The sequence below is a fragment of the Eurosta solidaginis genome, chromosome 1 (genome assembly GCF_040869045.1).
Source record: "Eurosta solidaginis isolate ZX-2024a chromosome 1, ASM4086904v1, whole genome shotgun sequence".
Classification (NCBI taxonomy): domain Eukaryota; kingdom Metazoa; phylum Arthropoda; class Insecta; order Diptera; family Tephritidae; genus Eurosta; species Eurosta solidaginis.
In genome coordinates this window covers 204806642-204827414 of record NC_090319.1, presented here as the reverse complement: position 1 = coordinate 204827414, position 20773 = coordinate 204806642, and the positions used below count along the sequence as shown (strand labels likewise).

General features: G+C 39.0%; 1 protein-coding gene across 6 annotated transcripts in view; it reads right to left on the bottom strand.

Annotated features, from left to right (window-relative positions):
- The window catches only part of LOC137240702 (acetylcholine receptor subunit alpha-like), a 339359-nt gene that overhangs the window by 189976 nt on the left and 128610 nt on the right, over window positions 1–20773 (bottom strand). The window lies entirely within an intron of this gene.

The window sequence follows — 20773 nt, the reverse complement described above, 5'->3', positions numbered from 1 at the left end:
TGCCTTATTTTGTTACGCTCATCTTGTAATCTCGACACCAGTTCATCTTTCAAAATTTGCATCAGCTCGAGATCGCATTCATTGCGCATTTTTACCCCAAACATTATTTCAAAACGACTGAATTTCGTTGACGGATGAACGTGTGTATTTATAGCTTCCTACACCTGTTATGTGTGTTTATACCATTTCGAGGGTTCTGCGGCTGACGTTTTTGACAAAACCGATTTCGATTTGCCCATTTCCCCTCGGCACTCCTGCTGTTGATTCTATGTGTTCGCTTTTTGTTCTTCGAACAAAATTCTTTAAATAAGTTTGACGTAAAAATTGTGCCTTTGTCACTGATAATGCGTAATGGATTACCAAATAAAGCGACCCAATCCTCCATAGGCTTGACAACTTCCAGCGCATCTGTTGACTTCGTTGGATATATCCACGTATACTTGGAAAACCTGTCCACTATAGCCAATATATATTTATAGTTCTTTGCCGTTGGATGTAGCGTACATAAGTGATCGATGTGAAGTGTGAAAAGTGGAGTACCGCCCTTGTCGATGCAATGTAAAAAGTCTTCCTGCTTGCCCAACTTTCTGTTACGTGTAATACATTCAACACAATTTGCGATGTATTGATTCACCTTCTTCTCTAAGTGTGGTATGTAATAATCCTGCCTTATCAGGTACATTGTCTTTTGCGTACCCAACAAATGTTGCCCTTCAATTTGCTTGTATACTAAATCATTTATTATTTGATAGTCTTTATACTGATTGTGTTTTAGAATTTCCGCAACTGCTGTTAAATGTTCGTCCTTCTGCTGTGCTCGGCGTATTTGTGCGTGAACCTCTGGTATTAGCATCATGACAGCGACTTAAAATATCAACGTGTTTCATCCTGTTTCTCGCACGATGTTCTATTTTAATGTTGAAGTCTTGAAGATACATCAGCCACTGTACAACCCCACGTGGGGCATCTTTCTTTTTCGTAGTGTGCTTAAAAGCTGAACAATCAGTAACCAGATCAAATTCTATACCCATTAAGAAATTACGTAGTTTTTCGTTGCTAGATAGGCTGCCTTTACCTCTAAAAGGTAGCTATGCAATCTTTCCTATTGCTGCGATGTCTTCTTGCTCCAGTAAAACACTGGGTGCTACCCATTTTCGTGTTGTTGTAGCAATGTGGCCCCAAAGCCATATTTTTATGAGTCAACGTGCAACTGTGTTTTTAAGTCTTGACGAAAAATTTGAAGTACTGGCTCTTCCATTTCATTCAATTTCTACAAAGCCTGTTTTTGTTCATCCCAATTTTTAACTCAGCATCTTTTTTCAACAATGATGTCAACGGTCGAGCGATTACAGCGTAGTTATGAACAAATTTACGAAAGTAACCGGTCAATCCGAGAATTGCCTGAAATGTTTTTTGGTAAAGGAAATTTCTTCACGGCTTTTACTTTCTCTTGACTTGGCCATACCCGCCCGTCTTCTACCTCGTGACCCAAAGAAGTTAGTCTTTGCTTTAAAAATTGACATTTAGTCCAGTTGATTTCTAAACCAAACTGCTCGGCTTGCCGCAAAACGCGATCCATATTTTCTAAACACTGTTCTGTCGTATTTCCAAATACAACGATATCATCTGTATAGATTTCCATGATCCCTTCGTTTATCAGTTGTTGAAAAATATGATTTACATAAAGTACAAAGACTGCTGGGGAGTTACGAAAGCCAAAAAGCGCTTTATTAAATTCAAAAAGGCCCTCTTTCGTTGTAAACGCTATTTACTTTTGGCTTTGTTCTTCGACCGCAACGTGGAAAAAATCGTTTTTAAGGCCCATGACCGAAAAATATCTGGCACTCTGCATCTTTTCGATCACCTCCTCTGCTACCGGTACTGGAAACCTATCTTTAAGGACAAGATAATTTAGCTTGCGGAAGTCTACGCAAAGCCTGTAGCTACCGTCATTCTTTTTAGCCAGTACAATTCGACCAACTTGTATTTTTTTAAACTCAGTCTATGCATCAAGTGTTGGAAATATAGCAAACTGGTCTAACTTACTTAAATTTTTCATTGAGATTTTGAATTTGATCTAAGACGTTGTACTTTTTGATTCTATTTTCTTAAATTTTCTACAAACTTTTCAAATGTAATTATAACGTTTTGGTATGGAGCTCCTTAAACAAAAATATAAAAATTATGTAAAATCAAATGAAATTGCCATAGAATTATGGTGAAATTACTTGAAATTTAATTGAAAAATAGGTTTTTCCCCACCATCCGGAAGGTACCCGTTGGCGCGCTACCGAAGTTAGTTTTCGGTGCTTGGTTCCCCAGTAGGCCTATATCACTCATATACATATATCGCCATTCATATATTCAATAGTGTCATAATTCAAAAAACACGAACTTTTAGTTAAAAACGAAGAAATGTGTTAAAGGAATTTAGTCTATTTCACGCCACCCGTAAGGTATGCAATTGGCGCTTTACCGAGTTTAATTTTGTATAAATACATATGTAATATGTAAGTGTGACACAAAACGAAAATTTCGAGTAGAAGAGAGTATACCTTCATAAAAAATAAAATAAAAATATAAAAAATTATTTAATGAGAAAGAAGGCAGAGTTTACTAAAAAAGTTTAATGAAAGAAAAAAATAAAGTACGTAAAATGCGAAAAAATTAAGTGAAGTGAATAAACTTCCATATAAAACGCAATAAAAGCACTCAGATTTTTCCGAGTTTTAATGTTATCATTGTGGAAATATGGAGATTCTAATGTTCAGATATTTAATGTTAGGATTCCCATTGGGATCTATGTACGTAATTAATTTTGTATTACATTTGTAAACAATCCATTTCATGAACATATATTACCATATCTACCATAAAATATCATCTGTGAATGATATAATACTAAGATATAACAAAGCAGAATAAATTAGATAGAAAAGAAAAACAAACAAAAACATTGAAATTATTCACGCAAACATATTTACTAAAATGAAATTAATTTCATAACTTTAAGCGACATAAACAAATTAGGGATATGCTTAGATCCCATCCGATTAATGGATATATTGTCCAATAAAATTAGCCTAATAATAAATATAGTGGGTAATATACTGCCTATGCAATACGGCCGCCATGATGCCGGCTACCGTTTTCGCATAAAACCAAGGGACGTTTTTTTCCCTTTAATATACAACGTGAAATTTTCCGATTCAGTTAAGTTGAATTTAAATAATAATAAACTAAGTTGAAATAAAAGAACATATAATAAAATAAAATAAGAAATAAAACAAATTAGTATAAAAGACAATATAAAAAATTTAATGTTATATTTTTGTAACTTTTTTTTTTTTTTTTGTTCAGTATAAGGCGTACTTTATCTAAAATGAGGAATAAATCTGCAACTGCAAAAACATTTTCGGGCAAATTTTCCATTAATTGTTATAAATAAATATAGTTAGTTCAAATCCCACTCCCGGGAGAAAAGACCTTGAAGAGATTTAAAAGGTATAGTCGAAACATGTGTCGCCTTGTCCGTCCTGATGTCACGTTGTTTAAAATTTTCCCAAAATTATTAAATAAATTATAAATTAAAAATTGGTTCAAATAAATGTATTCATACATTTATAACTCATACAAATAGTAAATATTGGTTAATTCGTTGTAGTTCTATAAAATAGAACAAAACCAACAACAATACCAGTTTCTTTGAAAAACCGGCCTCCTTACCAACGCATAACTTAAACACATGATTACATACGGCGTATGTACTGCGTATAAAGAAAATATGCAAAAGAAGGCAAATGGGATAAGGTTTACAACAAGCAAGGCATGACGTGGCTGAATGCGTTTGTAACACTTCAACCACCGTGCGGGTTCAAATTCCACTCCCGGGAGAAAAGGCCTTGAAGAGATTTAAAAGGTATAATCGAAACAGCTGTCGCCTTGTCCGTCCTGACATCACGCTGTTTAAATTTTTCCCAAAATTAATAAATAAATTATAAATTAAAAATTGCTTCAAATAAATGTTTTCATACATTTAAAGCAATTAGGGCAATCCTCGCTTAACTCATATAACTTTAGTTAGTTTCAACAAAAGTTAACTCATTATTTGTGACTTCATGTTTTCTTGAAAACAGCTAAAATAAAAAAAAAGAATCTGTTAAATAAAGACCTATGTATTTACGTGTAAGTGAAATATGCCGTAAAAAATGGGCCGGTCAAAAATTAATTCTATTTAAAATTTTTTGGTACACTACAAATTATTTTGGAACAATTTTTTAGAATTTTGGTAGAGGCTATTATAGGTAAGTGGCAACATTGGGAAGCCATATTTTAATCTCTCACCGTCTAGCGCGTACGCTTATGTAGGTTTGTGTCTTAGATAACTTAAATAATTGGTCCACAGATGGCGCGCTTTTGTGCAAGAAAGTAAATATCTATATTTGGAGAGATTGTTGAATTTACAAAAAACTTTTTCTATTAATTATAAACAAATAGAGTAATATTTGTTAACAAAAATAGGCCTATGCACTGCGGCTGATCCATACGAATCAATTCATATAACTTTTATATGATTTTACGTATGCTAACTATCTTACTTATCTTGTTTTGTTGATTTTCCGACAGGGTGGATAAATGATGTATATTGGAACGATTTTCGGTCATCCCTTGTCATTTGGTTTTGAGACAAACCGGTTTCGGCGTTGTGCCATCATCAGTGTCGATTTTCGTTCTGATCTGTTGTTGTCGTTTGTCCTGTGTTTATAGTTCGTAGGTACATGAGCAGGTATTGTCAAAATTGATGCTTGTGAATATTTAGTTATGTGTATGTGCGGTGCGTTCATTCAGAACCGACGGTGGTTTACTAATCGATTTTTGAGGCTGACTGGGGTAGTTAAAAATCCGTGATGTTTGTCGTTTGATCTTCTTTGTGGGTTTGTTGTTTTGGTGTGTTAATTGTTTTGTGTTTATTTGTTGTTGTGTGTTTTTCTATTGTACCTTTGTGATTACTTTGTTCCTTGTAAACAAGTTTTAAAGGCTCGAATATTGTGTCAGAAATTGTGTTTATCTGTGCGTTTATTATTCTACCGTCGAATGTTTTCTGTTTGTAGATTTCCATGTTTTCCAGTACGTTGAGACGTCGGCCTTTTTGCTTGTATGTGAAAAACGCTAATTGTTTTGTTGATGTTTGTTGCGGAACATTCATTCTTCACCATGTGATTCGCGAAGTTAGACTCGGGCATAATGTTTGGATTCCGTATTTTTTTGTTGTAATCTCTAATATGTTCTCTGAACCTCGTTCTTATTTGCCGTCCTGTTTGTCCTCTGTAACAAGCTGGCATCCGCAGGTAAGCTTGTGTACGCTGTGGCTGCTAAACGGATCCTCTGAGTTAGTGTTAGTTCTTAGTTTTCGCCCTAGATTGTTCGATGTTTTGAATGCTATGTTTATATTGTATTTTTTAAAGAAGTTTGCCAATTTATATGTTGCTTTTCCATTATATGTCATAGTCGTCCAGCTATTATTTTCTTTTTCATTATTTCTTTTTGGTTCTCCATTTGTCTTTCTGAGCTTATCTACTAGTCCTTTTTTATATCCGTTGTTTGCAGCGATATTATAAATGACCTCAAGTTCTCTCTTATATGCCTCTTGTGTAAGAGGTGTTCTTTCAAGTCTATGTACCAAGTGCCTTAATGCTGCATTTTTATGCTATTGGGGGTGATTTGAGGTATTGTGTCAGTGGCCGTTGGCTTTCTATATATGTCATAGCTAAATCTTTTGGCTCCTTTATCAATATTTATCGTGAGGTCTAGATAGTTGATTCCTTCGTCTTTTTCGGTTTCCATTGTAAATCTTATATTTTCATGCTGCTTATTTAGGTACTCCAGTACAAGCTCTTCGTTATTAGTAGTTAAAACGCATATTATATCATCCACGTATCTAGCATAAAATGACACGCCTAATTTGGACTTCAGCTCTTGTATGTACATTTCTTCCAGATTTTGCATGAGCACTTCCATAAGAATTGCTGATGTGGGGCTTCCCATTCCAAGACCGTTTGTTTGTCTATATATTTTATTGTTGAATTGAAAATAGTTTTGACGTAAAGTGGTTCTTAGCGTATTTGTGATTTGCATAATTTTTCCCAAAATTATTAAATAAATTATAAATTAAAAATTGCTTCAAATAAATGTTTTCATACATTTAAAGCAATTAGGGCAATTCGCTTAACTCAAATAAATTTAGTTAGTTTCAACAAAAGTTAACTCATTATTTGTGATTTCATGTTTTTTAAAACCAACTACTAAAATAAAAAAACAAATAGTCTGTTAAATAAAGACCAATGTATTTACGTGTAAGTGAAATTTGCCGCAAAAAATGGGCCGGTCAAAAATTAATTATATTTAAAATTTTTTGGTATGCTACAAATTATTTTGGTAAAATTTTTTTGAATTTTGGTAGAGGCTGTAATGGCAACAATGGGAAGCCATGTTTTAATCTTTCACCGTCTAGCGCGTACACTTATGTAGGTTTGTGTCTTAGAGCACTTACATAATTGGTCACACATGGCGCGCTTTTGTGCAACAAAGGGAATGTCGATATTTGGAGAGATTGTTGGATTTACAAAAAACTTTTTCTATTAATTATAATCAAAAAGAGTAATATTTTTTTAACAAAAATAGGCTTATGCATTGCGGCTGATCCATACGAATCGATTCATATAACTTTCATATGATTTTACGTATGCTAATTATGCGAAACCGCCTGTCAATTGATTGTATTGAAATTTTGTTAGTGTATTAATATATAGATAGGTTTGTCATCTTCCAGTTGAAAAGTTTGGCCGCATCCCTTAATTGTGGTAAACATACTTTCAAATGAGTAAGAATATTGACAGTTGTCAAACAAAACAAAAAGATAAAGGTAGATAGTAGGATACATTGATTTTTGTTTTTTTTTGGCACTGTTATGACATCGCTATCTGGTGTATCCCATAAGGGATTTGTGAGGAGCGCTAGTGACCTCATCATGAGACTGCGGCGTGTGCACTGGCTCAAGCCGGAGCTTCAGTTTCGTGGGTTCCTATACACAATCACACTATCTAGCTAACTCTTCCCAAGCCTAACGACATTATGAGGTGGGTTTTGTCTAAGTCTGGGGTAACGGTCAGTTAATCCAGAGTCGAGTAAAGGTCGCACAAACCCCTACTGAATAAATACACAATATTTATGTGTTACGAACACACGCACACACGGCTGGAGATATTACGCGGGCAGCAGGTTTCCGTCGCAAGATGGCGAGGGGGCGGAGCGGCGACTAACGGTCGTTGGAGTAGAAGAGGTTCGGTAGGACGGTTGAACGGTCAGGTAACGGGCGGATTGGTACGGCGGTACGAAAGCAGCGGCGGGATAGAAGCAGCGGCTTAACGGCGGTAGGATGGCAGACGTCCAAGGGTCGTCGTAGCAGCGGCGTGACGGATGCAGCGGCTTAACATTGGTAGAATGGCAAACGGATGCAGCGGCTTAACAGTGGTAGGATGGAAAGCGGCCAATGGTCGTCGTAGCAGCGGCGTGACGGACGGAGCGGTTTAACGGTGGTAGGAATGCAAGCAGCCAACGGTCGTCGTAGAAGCGGCGGCTGAATGGCGATAGGATGGCAGACGGCCAACGGTCGTCGTAGCAGCGGCGTGACGGACGGAGCGGTCTAACGTGGGTCGACCCGGGGGCGAGGGGAAATGAACCTTTACAGCACAGCGGTAGCCCCTGTGCGCACGCATCGGCTCACGGTCGAAACCAGAGCTGAGGGGAAGGAGTCGAATGGTCATGAAGGCGTCGGGCCGCTGAACACATAGGAGGGCGCGGGGGGCAAAATAGCACAAGGCATCCTCCCCGTCGTCCTTACCTAAGTGAAGGGTGACCCGAGCCATGACGGCGCCCCTGCCACTCAGCCAGCCGAAGCTATGACTGATGGGGAGGGGTTGTATGGTCATTAAGGCATTGGGCCGCACAACACCTAGGAGGGCGCGGGGGCAAAGTAGCACAAGGCATCCTCCCCGTCGTCCTTACCCAAGCGAAGGGTGACCCGCGCCATGACAGCGCCCCTTCTACTCAGCCAGCCTAAGCTAGAACTGAGGGGAAAGGGTTAAATGGCCATGAAGGCGTCGGGCCACTCACCACTTAGGAGGGCGCGGTGGGGGGCAAAGTAGCACAAGGCATCCTCCCCGTCGTCCTTACCTAAGTGAAGGGTAACCCGTGCCATGACGGCGCCCCTTCCACTCAGCTGCTAGAAGGAGGGAAAAGTATGTCTTTAAAAAGACATCCACTCCCGCTGGCTCACCTGCGATGACTGAATTGCAAAACCGGAAATTCGCTGTTTATATGGGTGGTGTCGCAAGCTGGTTGAGAAACCAATACACCATTGTTGTGATTTTCTTGTGTTTTTCTTGTGTTGACGGAACACTCAAATGGTTTGCTATCAGTCGTTGGTAGCGTGTGATTATTTACCATAGTGTTTGTTGGCTACCGTGGTGTGATGGTAGCGTGCTCCGCCTATCACACCGTATGCCCTGGGTTCAACTCCCGGGCAAAGCAACATCAAAATTTTAGAAATAAGATTTTTCAATTAGAAGAAAATTTTTCTAAGCGGGGTCGCCCCTCGGCAGTGTTTGGCAAGCACTCCGGGTGTATTTCTGCCATGAAAAGCTCTCAGTGAAAACTAATCTGCTTTGCAGATGCCGTTCGGAGTCGGCATAAAACATGTAGGTCCCGTCCGGCCAATTTGTAGGGAAAATAAAGAGGAGCACGACGCAAATTGGAAGAGAAGCTCGGCCTTAGATCTCTTCGGAGGTTATCGCGCCTTACATTTATTTTTTTTTTTATGTTTGTTGGCTATGCTATAGAGAAATAAGTACAGGGAGGTTCAGGTTTAAGTGAATAAGGAAATACAGGGGGTGGTGTTATTGTAACGCTACGTTACAACATAACACAATAAACTACAATATTTGCACACTAAAGGAAACCATAAGCCTAAAAGTGCCTCACTGAAAACCACGTCTTCCTACCACCTTACTTGCAGCTCGTCCGTATATGGTTTACGGCTGCTCCTTACCCACCCTACCATGGCATCGTTGGTGTTGAAGACGCGCCGTTGTACCACCTACATTTCCATCAGAATCAGACCAAAAAGGGTATTTAACCGCTCATAATAACATCGTTTATTACCTCAAGTATATACAGACCATGCGTTCAAACCATTATTTCAAAAAAAAAATGCTTATAATAATACCAATTTAAATAAATAAATCGAGTTTTTACATTTAAATTTGAATTCAAGTAAAATTTAACAAGGTTTAGGTTTCAATACTTTGATTTCACATATCATTATTTTGCTTACTATGCTAATAATGGGTGTTAGGTCGCTGCATAAAGCAATGAAACGTTTGAATTCATGAAACACTTGTGATTGATGGGTGCGATTATCTGCCTTTGCTAAATGTAATTTACATCTACAGCTATTGGCGCTCTTTCTCTCTTTAATATTTCTTCTACTTTTGAGACGTTGACGGAGAAGGCAGCATAACCCTACTAGCTCAGGCACAAGTGTAAGTACATAGCACGCGGTAAATTAGTATACATATTTTGATTAATGTAAACAACTTTGTATAGATTTTGGCGCTACTTTATGAATAAATGCTCAAAATACATGTACAAAATATAGCTGTTCGATATATTTTACTTCTCCAGTCAACAAACTAAAATACTTGCAACTCGATATGACCAATGATGATAACACGATGCCCGATGCATCCACCGCATCAACCTCTAGCGCACCAGCCATAACAAGTGTAACCGCTTCACCACTCGCACCACCTGTACAACCAGAACCTACGACAATCGAAGCAGCTTCACATATTTGGCAATCCGCGTTAATTAGTAAGGCATCGCAATTCAGTGGAGCTGGTTACGAGCATGATGAACTATCTTCTGCAGGTATGGTTTCAGGTATAGCAAATATAGCAGCGCAATTTTCAACAGCGCCACTATACAATAGCGATAATGTAACATCGCCTCCAACATTTGCTACTTTAAGTAAATCATTTTCGTCACCGCCGACACGTGTGCCGGCCTTAACCTCAAAGTTTTCCACAGGCCCGTACATTCACCAAGCACCTTTAATGACATGTTTTGAATCTGGGGCGTTATCTGCTCATGCCCATGGTAATATAACTTCAGCACGAAATCCATATTATAATACTGCAATACAAAGCAGCGTAAATAATTTCGGGGGGCTCCGTCCAACTGCAAATTCAACGTTTGTTCAGTCGTTGCATGAGGGGTACCCGCATGGCGGTAACATAAAAAGGTGTTTAAGTACAGCGCAGGTTCAATCGCCATATGCACCAACAAATAATGTGCAAAACTCTGCGTTCACGTCCACTCAATTTCTACCATTTTTGTGTTCGCAGCCACCCTCTGGTCTGCATAATGGGGCATATGCTAATCAGACCCCTTGGGTTGGGATGGCTCAGTCAATGCCATATACAAATTCTAGCTCAGTGTTGTTGCCCTCGCATGTAGCCGCGAGGCAAGCTATGACTAAAGATTTGCCCTCCTTCTCAGGTAGGCCAGAAGAATGGCCGTTATTCATAACAAACTATGTCCAATCTACGGAGCGCTGTGGATTTTCTGACCAAGAAAATCTTGTTAGGTTACAGAAATGTTTTAAAGGCGCTGCACTAGAGTCAGTCCGGGGGAAATTGATGATGCCAGCTACAGTTAATTTGGCTATTGAGACTCTGCGTATGCTTTTCGGTCGGCCAGACGTTATCCACGAAACACTCCAACGTAAACTACGAGAAGTTTCACCCGTAAAATTAGATCGATTGGAAACATTAATTGAGCTTGCACTCGCTGTGCAAAATTATAGCGCGACAATGCAAGCTATGGATCTCGATGGATATCTGAATGATACAATGCTACTTAGTGACCTTTTGAACAAATTACCGGGTGAAATGAAGCTGGAATGGGGTAGACGTCGGCTAGGTCTTCCACGAGTCGATATCATAATATTTGACGAATGGCTCTTCGGGCTGGCATCTTGCGCCAGTCAAGTTACCTCTGTTAACAGCGCGCTATCAGAGGTAAAGTAAGGAAACAAAGGGCGTCTGGAAAGACTACTAGTCCACGATACCTGTTCAACCCCTGTCAACAAAACGCAGGCATCGCCCAAGGCCCCTTGTCCAAAGTGCACAGGTGCACACGATCTTGCTGAGTGCAGTGACTTCAAAACAATTAGTAGGCAATTACGCTGGCAGTTTGTTAAAGAAAAACGACTCTGTATACGATGCTTTAAGAATCACCTCGTTCGACGATGCAATTCTAACAAGTTGTGCGGCGTCGATGGCTGCCGCCCACCCCATAACCCGCTGCTGCACGGACAATGATTACAACAACAAACTGCCACAAATACTAACGCTAAAGCTGAAGCCGACGACTCCGTCGTGTGCCTTCAACGCAAGCAACATGATAGAGCTCTCTTTAGGTATATTCCCGTAGTTTTGCGTGCCAACGACGTAGCTCTGGAGACAGTCGCACTCATCGATGAAGGCGCATCTTGCACTTTGGTAGACGATAGATTGGCTCGCGAACTTAAACTTAATGGCCCTAGTCGGGAGCTGTGTCTCAAATGGACTGGAAATATTACCCAGCAAGAAAACAACTCTCGAATCGTATCATTCGAAATATCAGCACGAGGCAACGAAGGCGCTAAATATAAGATGCACGGCGTACGCACTATCGCAAATTTGGATTTGCCGCAGCAGTCTTTGCAGGCTAATGATATTCAAGGTCGCGATCACTTCAAGGAACTACCTACCTTACCCTATGATTCCTCCAAGACTGGTCTTCTTATTGGACTGGACCACCTCAAATTATGTGTACCATTGGAAATTCGTTAAAGTCAAAATGATGGCCTCGTAGCAGCACGTTGTCGACTTGGTTGGTCAATATACGGTCGGGACAAGCACGATAATCCGCACAAAGAAAATTTACTTCATATATGTGAGTGCTCTAACGATACACACCTTGATAACCTGATGCGGTCATTCTTTTCGATTGAATCGGTTGGCGTAAGCCCGTCTGTAAAACCCTTATTGTCGAAAGAAGATGAGCGCGCGCTTACTATAATGAAGCAGACTACTCGGTACATCGAAGATGATAAGAGGTGGGAAACGGGGCTTTTATGGAAATATGGTAGCATTAACTTACCGCAGTCATACAATATGGCGTACAAACGTTTGGAGTGCGTGGAGCGGAAAATGGCCAAAGACCCGGATCTTGAAAACGTCATCAGAAATCGTATCAACGACTATCTCAACAAGGGTTACGTACGAAAGCTAACAGAAAGTGAGATTTCCAAAGGGGGAAAGGCATGGTATATTCCCATCTTTACAGTTATGAATACCAACAAAGGTAAAAGGAGGTTGGTATGGGATGCAGCCGCCAAGGTTGAAGGTACCGCTTTGAACGACGTGCTGCTTAAGGGTCCCGACCTCATGAGGAACCTGGTAGGGGTTTTACTCCGATTTCGTGAGAAAGCAGTAGCAATATGCGGTGGTATTCGTGAAATGTTCCACCAGGTTCGAGTTATTAAAGATGACCAAGTAGCACAGCAGTTCCTCTGGAGGGATGGGGACCGCAGTCGGGATCCAGAAGTCTTTGCTATGGTCGTCATGACGTTCGGCGCATCTTGTTCACCCTCCCTAGCAAACTATATTAAAAACCGAAACGCAGATAGATTTAATGAACAGTTTCCATTAGCAGCATCAGCCATTGTGCAAAACACTTTCGTTGATGACTGGCTGCAGAGTGTCGATAGGGAAGATGACATGATAAAGCTGGCAAAGGATGTGCGACACATACACAGTGAATGAGGCTTTGAGATGCGTCATTGGCTATCTAATTCAAAGCGAGTTCTACTCGCCATGGCAGGTGAGTCTGAGTTAAGCGACAAGTGTCGTGAGGAGTCCGGTTAGGTTGAACTGGCCGGTCCATGAGGACCTCACATAGACTGATTGAGTCCGTAGTGTTGTGAGGAGTCCGGAGTAGGGGTGGAAAAGGTGCTCGGCATGTGGTGGCGACCACAAACCGATGTGCTTATCTTTGTGCAGACGTTTAAAAGACATTTTTTTGACGAATCAAGAACACCAACCAAGAGGGAGATCCTTCGCGCGGTTATGACAATTTTTGACCCATTGGGCTTGCTCGGCTTTTTCGTAATCATCAAGGCCAAAATAATACTACAGGATGTCTGGAGATCAGGAGTCACTTGGGGTGAAACCATACACGAAAAGGAACGCATCGCTTGGTGGCAGTGGGTACGGAAACTCCAATATATCAACAATTTTACCATTCCAAGGTTTTACTGCTTAAGCCGCTCCGACAAACTCGAACTCCATGTTTTTGTTGATGCATGCATTATCGCTTATGCAGCGGTAGCTTACCTACGAGCATGGGTTAATGGTGAGTTCCGCTGCAGCTTCGTGATGTCTAAAACTCGAGCAGCTCCCCTGAAACCAATATCAGTACCGTGGTTGGAGTTGATGGCAGCCATTCTGGGATTGCGTCTTGCGAGGTTTGTGCAAAGCGAGCTTTATCTTGGTATTACGCGTAGAGATTTCTGGTCCGACTCAAAAGATGTACTTTATTGGATACGATCGGATGCCCGAAAATTTAACCAATTCGTAGCGGTACGTATTGGAGAAATATTGCAGGAGTCGCAGGTAAACGAATGGCGGTGGGTTTCTTCTAAACAAAACGTCGCTGACTATGGCACCAAATGGGACGATAATGTAGTGGTGGATAATAATGCCCGATGGTTTACAGCGCCGGACTTCCTTCGATACCCCTCACATAATTGGCCGTATTCAGAGTTCATCGAGAATATTGAGGAAATAGGGGAACTTGACAGCTGCATACCAAACCCTGCGCGATTCAGCAAATGGGAAAGACTTCGGGCAGCTCTGATGGGGGTCTTGCGTTTTCTTCGCTCTATCGTGAAATGGGAACCTAAAAATCCAATTGAAACAATTTTTTTATGATTTTGGAAAAGGCATCTATAGGTAAGTGGCGACCATGGGGAACCCATGTTTGTGTATTGGTGAAGAATTTGAGCAACACGACTACGCATCTTTCGAATTGAGCGGGGTTACGTAATATGTAGGTTTGTGTCTTTAAATTGAGCACTTACATAATTGGTCCTACAGATGGTGCGCGTTTGTGCACGAAAGTAAATTTCGATATTTGGAGAGATTGTTCGAATTTACAGAAAAACGTTTTCTATGAATTATAAACATATAGAGTAATATTTGTTAACAAAAATAGGTATATGTACTGCGGCTGATCCATGCGAATCGATTCATATAACTTTTATATGATTTTACGTATGCGAAACAGCCTGTCAATTGATTGTATGGAAATTTGTTAAATAAAATAAATAAATGTAAGGCGCGATAACCTCCGAAGAGATTTTAGGCGGAGCTTCTCTTCCAATTTGCGTCGGGCTCCTTCTAATTTTTCCTACAACTTGGCGGGACAGGACCTACTTGTTTTATGCCGACTCCGAACGGCATCTGCAAGGCAGATGGGTTTTCACTGAGAGCTTTTCATGGCAGAAATACATTCGGAGTGCTTGCCAAACACGGCCGAGGGGCGACCCCCCTTAGAAAAAATTTCTTCTAATTAAAAACTTTATTTCTAAAATTTTGATGTTGTTTTGCCCGGGGTGTGAACCCAGGGCATTCGGTGTGGTAGGCGGAGCACGCTACCATCTGACCACGGTGGCCGCGTTAGCGTATTAATATATAGATAGTAGGATAATATATAGTTTTGAAATGGGAAAAGCCGCTATGATGCCGGTTCCCGTTTTGACCTAAAACCAAAAACATTTTTGGAGGTTTTTTTTTCTTTTAGTATACATCGTGAAATTTTCCGATTCAGTCAAGTTGCATTTAAATAATAATAAACTAAGCTGAAATAGAAGAATATATAATAAAATAAAAAAAGATTCAAGGTTCGATTCGAGCTCAAGGCCAGAACAATAATTTTTTTCTAATGATAATTATTGTTATTTTTTAATTTTTCTAAATTTGAAGAATTGTATTTTTTGTTTTTGGAATTTTTTGTCTGAAAAATTTTCTACTTACTATTCCAAAAACTAAAAATAAAATTTTTAAAATTTAGAAAAATTAAAAAATAACCATAATTATCATTAGAAAAAAATTATTGTTCTGGCCTTGAGCTCGAATCGAACCTTGAATCATTTATCAATAGGCCGATAAAAACCAAAACAATTGTAAAATATAAAAATTAGCATAAAAGACAATATAAAAAATTTAATATTATATTTTTGGAGCAAATTTAACTGCTATAAATAAATTTAGTTAATTTCAACAAAAGTTAACTCATGTTTTGTGATTCCATGGTTTTTTGAAAGCAACTAAAATAAAAAACAAAGAATCTGTTAAATAAAGAGCTATGTACTAACGTGTATGTGAAATTTGATACAATAAATGGGCGGGCCAAAAATTAATTCTATTTAAGTTTTTTGGTACGCTACAAATTATTTGGGAAACATTTTTTTAGGATCTTGGAACAGGCCACTATACGTAAGTGGCAACAATGGGAAAACCATATTTGTATGTAGGAGAAGGATTAAAGCAACACGACTACGCAGCTTTCGAATTGAGCGGGCTTACATAATATGTAGGTTTGTGTTTTTGAATTGAGCACTTACGTAATTGGTCCTACAGATGGTGCGCTTTTGCGCACGAAAGTAAATTTCGGTATATGGAGAGATTGTTCGATTTTACAGAAAATTTTTCTATGAATTATAAACAAAAAGAGTAATATTTGTTAACAAAAATATGCCTATGCACTGTGGTTGATCCATACGAAGCGATTCATATAACATTTATATGATTTTACGTATGCTATGTATGCGATTGTATGGAAAATTTGTTAGCGTATTAATATATAGATAGTGGGGTAATATATATTTTTAAATGGAAAAAAGCCGATATGATGCCGGTTGCCGTTTTGACCTAAAATTAAATACATTTTCGGGACGTTTTTTTCGTTTAATATACAATGTGAAATTTTCCGATTCAGTCAAGTTGCATTTAAATAATAAGAAACTGAGTTGAAATAAAAGAATATATAATAAAATGAAATAAAATAAAATAATAAATAAAATAAATTAGCATAAAAGACAATGTAAAAAATTTAATATTATAATTTTGGAGTAAATTTGTTTTTTTTTGTTCAGTATAAGACGTACTTTATCTAAAATGAGCATAAAATCTGGAAATGCAAAAACATTTTCGGGTAATTTGCCATTAATTTTTATAAATAAATTTAGTTAGTTTCAACAAAATTTAACTCATTTTTTGTGATTTCATTGTTTTTTTTTTTTTTTGAAAGCACCTAAAATAAAAAACAAAGAATCTGTTGAATAAAGACCTATGCATTTACGTGTAAGTGAAATTTTCCACAAAAAATTGGCAGGCCAAAAATTAATCCTATTTAAGTTTTCTTGTACACTACAAATTATTTTGGAACAATTTTTTTAGGATTTTGGAACAGGCCACTATTAGTAAGTGGCAACAATGGTGAAACCATATTTGCATGTAGCTTAAGGATTTGAGCAACCCGACTACGCAGCTTTCGGGTTGAGCGGGGTTACAAAATATGTAGGTTTGTGTGTTTGAATTGAGCACTTTCATAATTGGTCCTACAGATGGTGCTCGTTTGTGCACGAAAGTAAATTTCGATATTTGGAGTGATTGTTCGAATTTACAAAAAACTTTGTCTATGAATTATAAAAAAACAGAGTAATATTTGTAAACAAAAATAGGCCTATGCACTGCGGCTGATCCATTGCAAACTGGCCTTTATTTAGATTACTTCTGGAGTAGTAAAAGTATACTTCACAATTATACTTCACGTCGAAACTGATAGCGTATTTAAATCAAACAGATTACTGACTACTCAGCTTTCGCTGCTTTTATACTCTCTGTTGCCTCGTTCACCAGTTTCTCCTAAGTTCTAGTAATTTCGTGAACTTTATGCTTGTTTACCAGCTATATTCATGCATATTTTTAGTTTGTATCCATACGCGTGTATTTATGTTAGTACTACTTCAGCTGATGATGACATGCGTTTGTGAGTATCTTTCTACTACCTTGTATGTATGTGTGTACATAATGGTTGATTTGTTTACGTAAATACTGCTTAGTATCGGTTTACTGAATGTAGCATCGCTTAGTGGTCATAATAATCGTCACACTGCCCTCCACCTAAGTCTGATCGTCCCGATCAGAGAGACCAGACAGATCTCTCCATCTAACGGCTGCTAGCCTGTCCAAATGAACCACCCTTCAATTTCTGCACCAAAATTTGGATGGACCACCTTTCCGCCGGTGATAGCAGTACCAAATCTTCCTCCCGGAAACCTTGCGAATTATTGTTCTTGTCGTACCTGTGTTTCAACCTACTATTCATTGGCCTGGACCGTTCCCTCACACTCTGTTCTTTGGGAAATGAACTACTTCGCAGAGCTTGATCTTGACGAATTGACTTTTCATCATCAGTATCATCTTGACGGTTCACATCAGTAGTGTGTCCTGGCTTGAAACCACCCTTGCACTCTTTCTGTGAAATTCTTTCCTATATTCTATTGCGTCCATTAGGGTTTGTCAATGCCATTGTTTTTCTCGCAGGTACCTTCGGTTTTGATTTTTTTGGCCCATTCGTTCCACATGTCTTTGCCCGGCCTACTGTCTCCGATTTTCGTGGTCTTTGTAGAGTTTCCCCTACCAGCACTCGCTTACTGCTTAACCTGTTCTCAAAACTGTAGTTAAGTGGTACATCTTTGTTCTTATACTGCATAATCCTTTTCTGCATATCGATCCTGATGCCATGGTCAACCAAGAAGTCCACTCCCAATATGACTTCTTCAACGATCTCCGCCACAACGAATTTGTGTAAAACCGTGACCTTCCCAATTAAGACTTCACATATCACTTCTCCATTGACTTGGTTATACCCGCGAGAGACCGTCCGCAACCTTGCTTTCCAGGTAATGGCTTTACTCTCCTGTTGACCAAATCAGCTCGGATTAAGGAAAGAAATGCGCCCGTATCTACAGTCAGTACACGCTCCTTGCCATCCACATTTCCTCTGACGGTAAGACTGCTCGATTTTCTTCCAATTTGCGATACAGATATCACAGGACCTTCAATGCCTGGAGCTAGCTCTCGATCTATACATCTGACTCGCTCTTGCTCATCTCCTCCAGCTTCGTTCTTAAGACCACCCATGCTGTTGAAACCACTTGGATCAAGATCGCAATGACGTACAACGTGACCTGGCTTCCCGCATTTGAAATATTTGATAACTATTTCACTCCGATTTAGCGATCCTTTCAGCGCCTCCAATATTTTGTTCACCCAGTCTGGCCTTTCTACCTCCACACGGCGTGCTTTGAACAATGGCTGACACAGAAGCGATGTTGTTTGCTGAACCAGAGCATGTGATACCATTTCTGTGAATGCAGGTTTTGGGTTTGCGTATGTCGCTTGCTTCGTTTCGATTACCGTATTCCATAAATAAAGCTCTGGATTTTTACCCTTTCGGCGTATTCCACGGGCACGTCCACATTCGCTAAATGTGCCAGCCTTTCAACATCCGACACAAACTCTTGCAATGTTTCATCAGGCCTCTGGAAGCGGTTCAGTAACTCCATTTGATATATCTGTCTCCTATGCTTGATTCCGTATCGCCTCTCTAGTGCGCCCATCAATGCTTTATAAGTGTTCCGTTCGTACTCTGGAATGGTCTGTAAGATTTCAACAGCTGGCCCTTTTAAAACCACGAACAATGCAGCAAATTTCTCTTGGGTATTTCAGTTATTCACTGCTGACGTCTTCTCAAATTGGAGCTTAAACACCTGGAAAGGAACAGAGTCGTCAAAAGATGGAGTTTTCACCTTCGTATTGCTTACTGAAGCAATTGGGCGATTTAGTTGCAGCTCCGTATACGACATTTTAAAGCATTTACCTCAGCCTCGATTTTGTTTTCAAACTGCATTATTTTTTCGTCCATACGGGTTGCCAGTTGTGCAGAGATCTGCGATATGTCCCGACATTTTGGATATACGTGCCTCCTGTGCATCAATCCTGGATGCTATTTGTGACGACATTTCGGAAATACGTATCTCCTGTGTTTCCATCTGGGATGCCATACGTGCCTCCTGTGCATCAATCCTGGATGCTATTTGTGACGATATTTCGGATATACGTAACTCCTGTGTTTCCATCTGGGATGCCATATATGCCTTCTGTCCTTCCTTCTGGGATTCCAGTTGAGATGCCACTGTCGAGGTTTGAGCAGATATTGCAGCCAAAATCATATTCAAATCTCGGCTCGTTACTGTCTGCGATGATTCGTTTTTCTCTTCAATTTTTGTTGTTGTCTTGTCCCCATCAGGACCAAAGGCAATACTCGTTCACATTAATTCCTTGCGACTCCATTACCTCTCATAGCCGTGCTTGAAGTTCGATCTTATTGCCGGTTGAATTCAATCCACGGTTCTCCAGCTCCTCTTTCAGATGCTGGATCTTTAATTCACTCAACTTTGCCATGTCCATGTTGTATTCAAAATATTTGGAATTTATTCAACAATTCCTCTTCTGACACCAATTGTAACGAATTTAGTGAAATTCCGCTTATTTGAAACCTTCTGCTAACGTTTGAAGCGCTAAACTGTTAAATAAATCACTCCACTATTTAGTATTGCAAACTGGTCTTTATTTAGATTACTTCAAGAGTAGTACAATTATACATCACAATTATACTTCACTTCGCAGCAACTGATAGCGTGTTTAAATCAAACTGATTACTGTCTACGCAGCTTTCGCTGCTTTTATACTCTCTGCCGTCTCGTTCACCCATTTTTCCTAAGGTCTAGTAAGTTCGTGAACTGTATGCTTGTTTACCAGCTATATTCATGCATATTTGTAGTTTGTATCCATATGCGTGTGTATATGTGAGTACTACTTCGGCTGATGATGACATGCGTTTGTGAGTAACTCTCTGCTCCCTTGTATGTATAGGTGTACATGATGATTGATTTGTTTACTTACATACGGCTTAGTATCGGCTTAGTGAAGGTAGTATCGCTTAGTGATCATAATATTACTCACAATATAGATAGTAGGGTACATTTGTTTTTTTGGTTCAAAAGTATTCAAGCAAGTGGCGGCTGGGAGCATTTAAAATTTGGAAATGGGAAATAGCTGCCATGATGCCGGTTGCCGTTTTGACCTAAAACCAAAAACATTTTTGGGACGTTTTTTTCGTTGAATATACTACGTTGCATTTAAATAATAATAAACTAATTTGAAATAAAAGAATATACAATAAAATAAAATAAGAAATAAAATAAATTAGCATAAAAGAGTGTAAAAAATTTAATGTTATAATTTTGGAGTAAATTTTTTTATTTTTTATTTTTTGTTCAGTATAAGACGTCCTTTATCTAAAATGAGCATAAAGTCTGGAAATACAAAAGCATTTTCGGCTAATTTGCCATTAATTGTTATAAATAAATTTAGTTAATTTTAACAAAAGTTAACTTATTATTTGTGATTTCATGTTTTTTGAAATAAAATAAAAAAAAAAAATCTGTTAAACAAAGACCTATGTATTTACGTGTAAG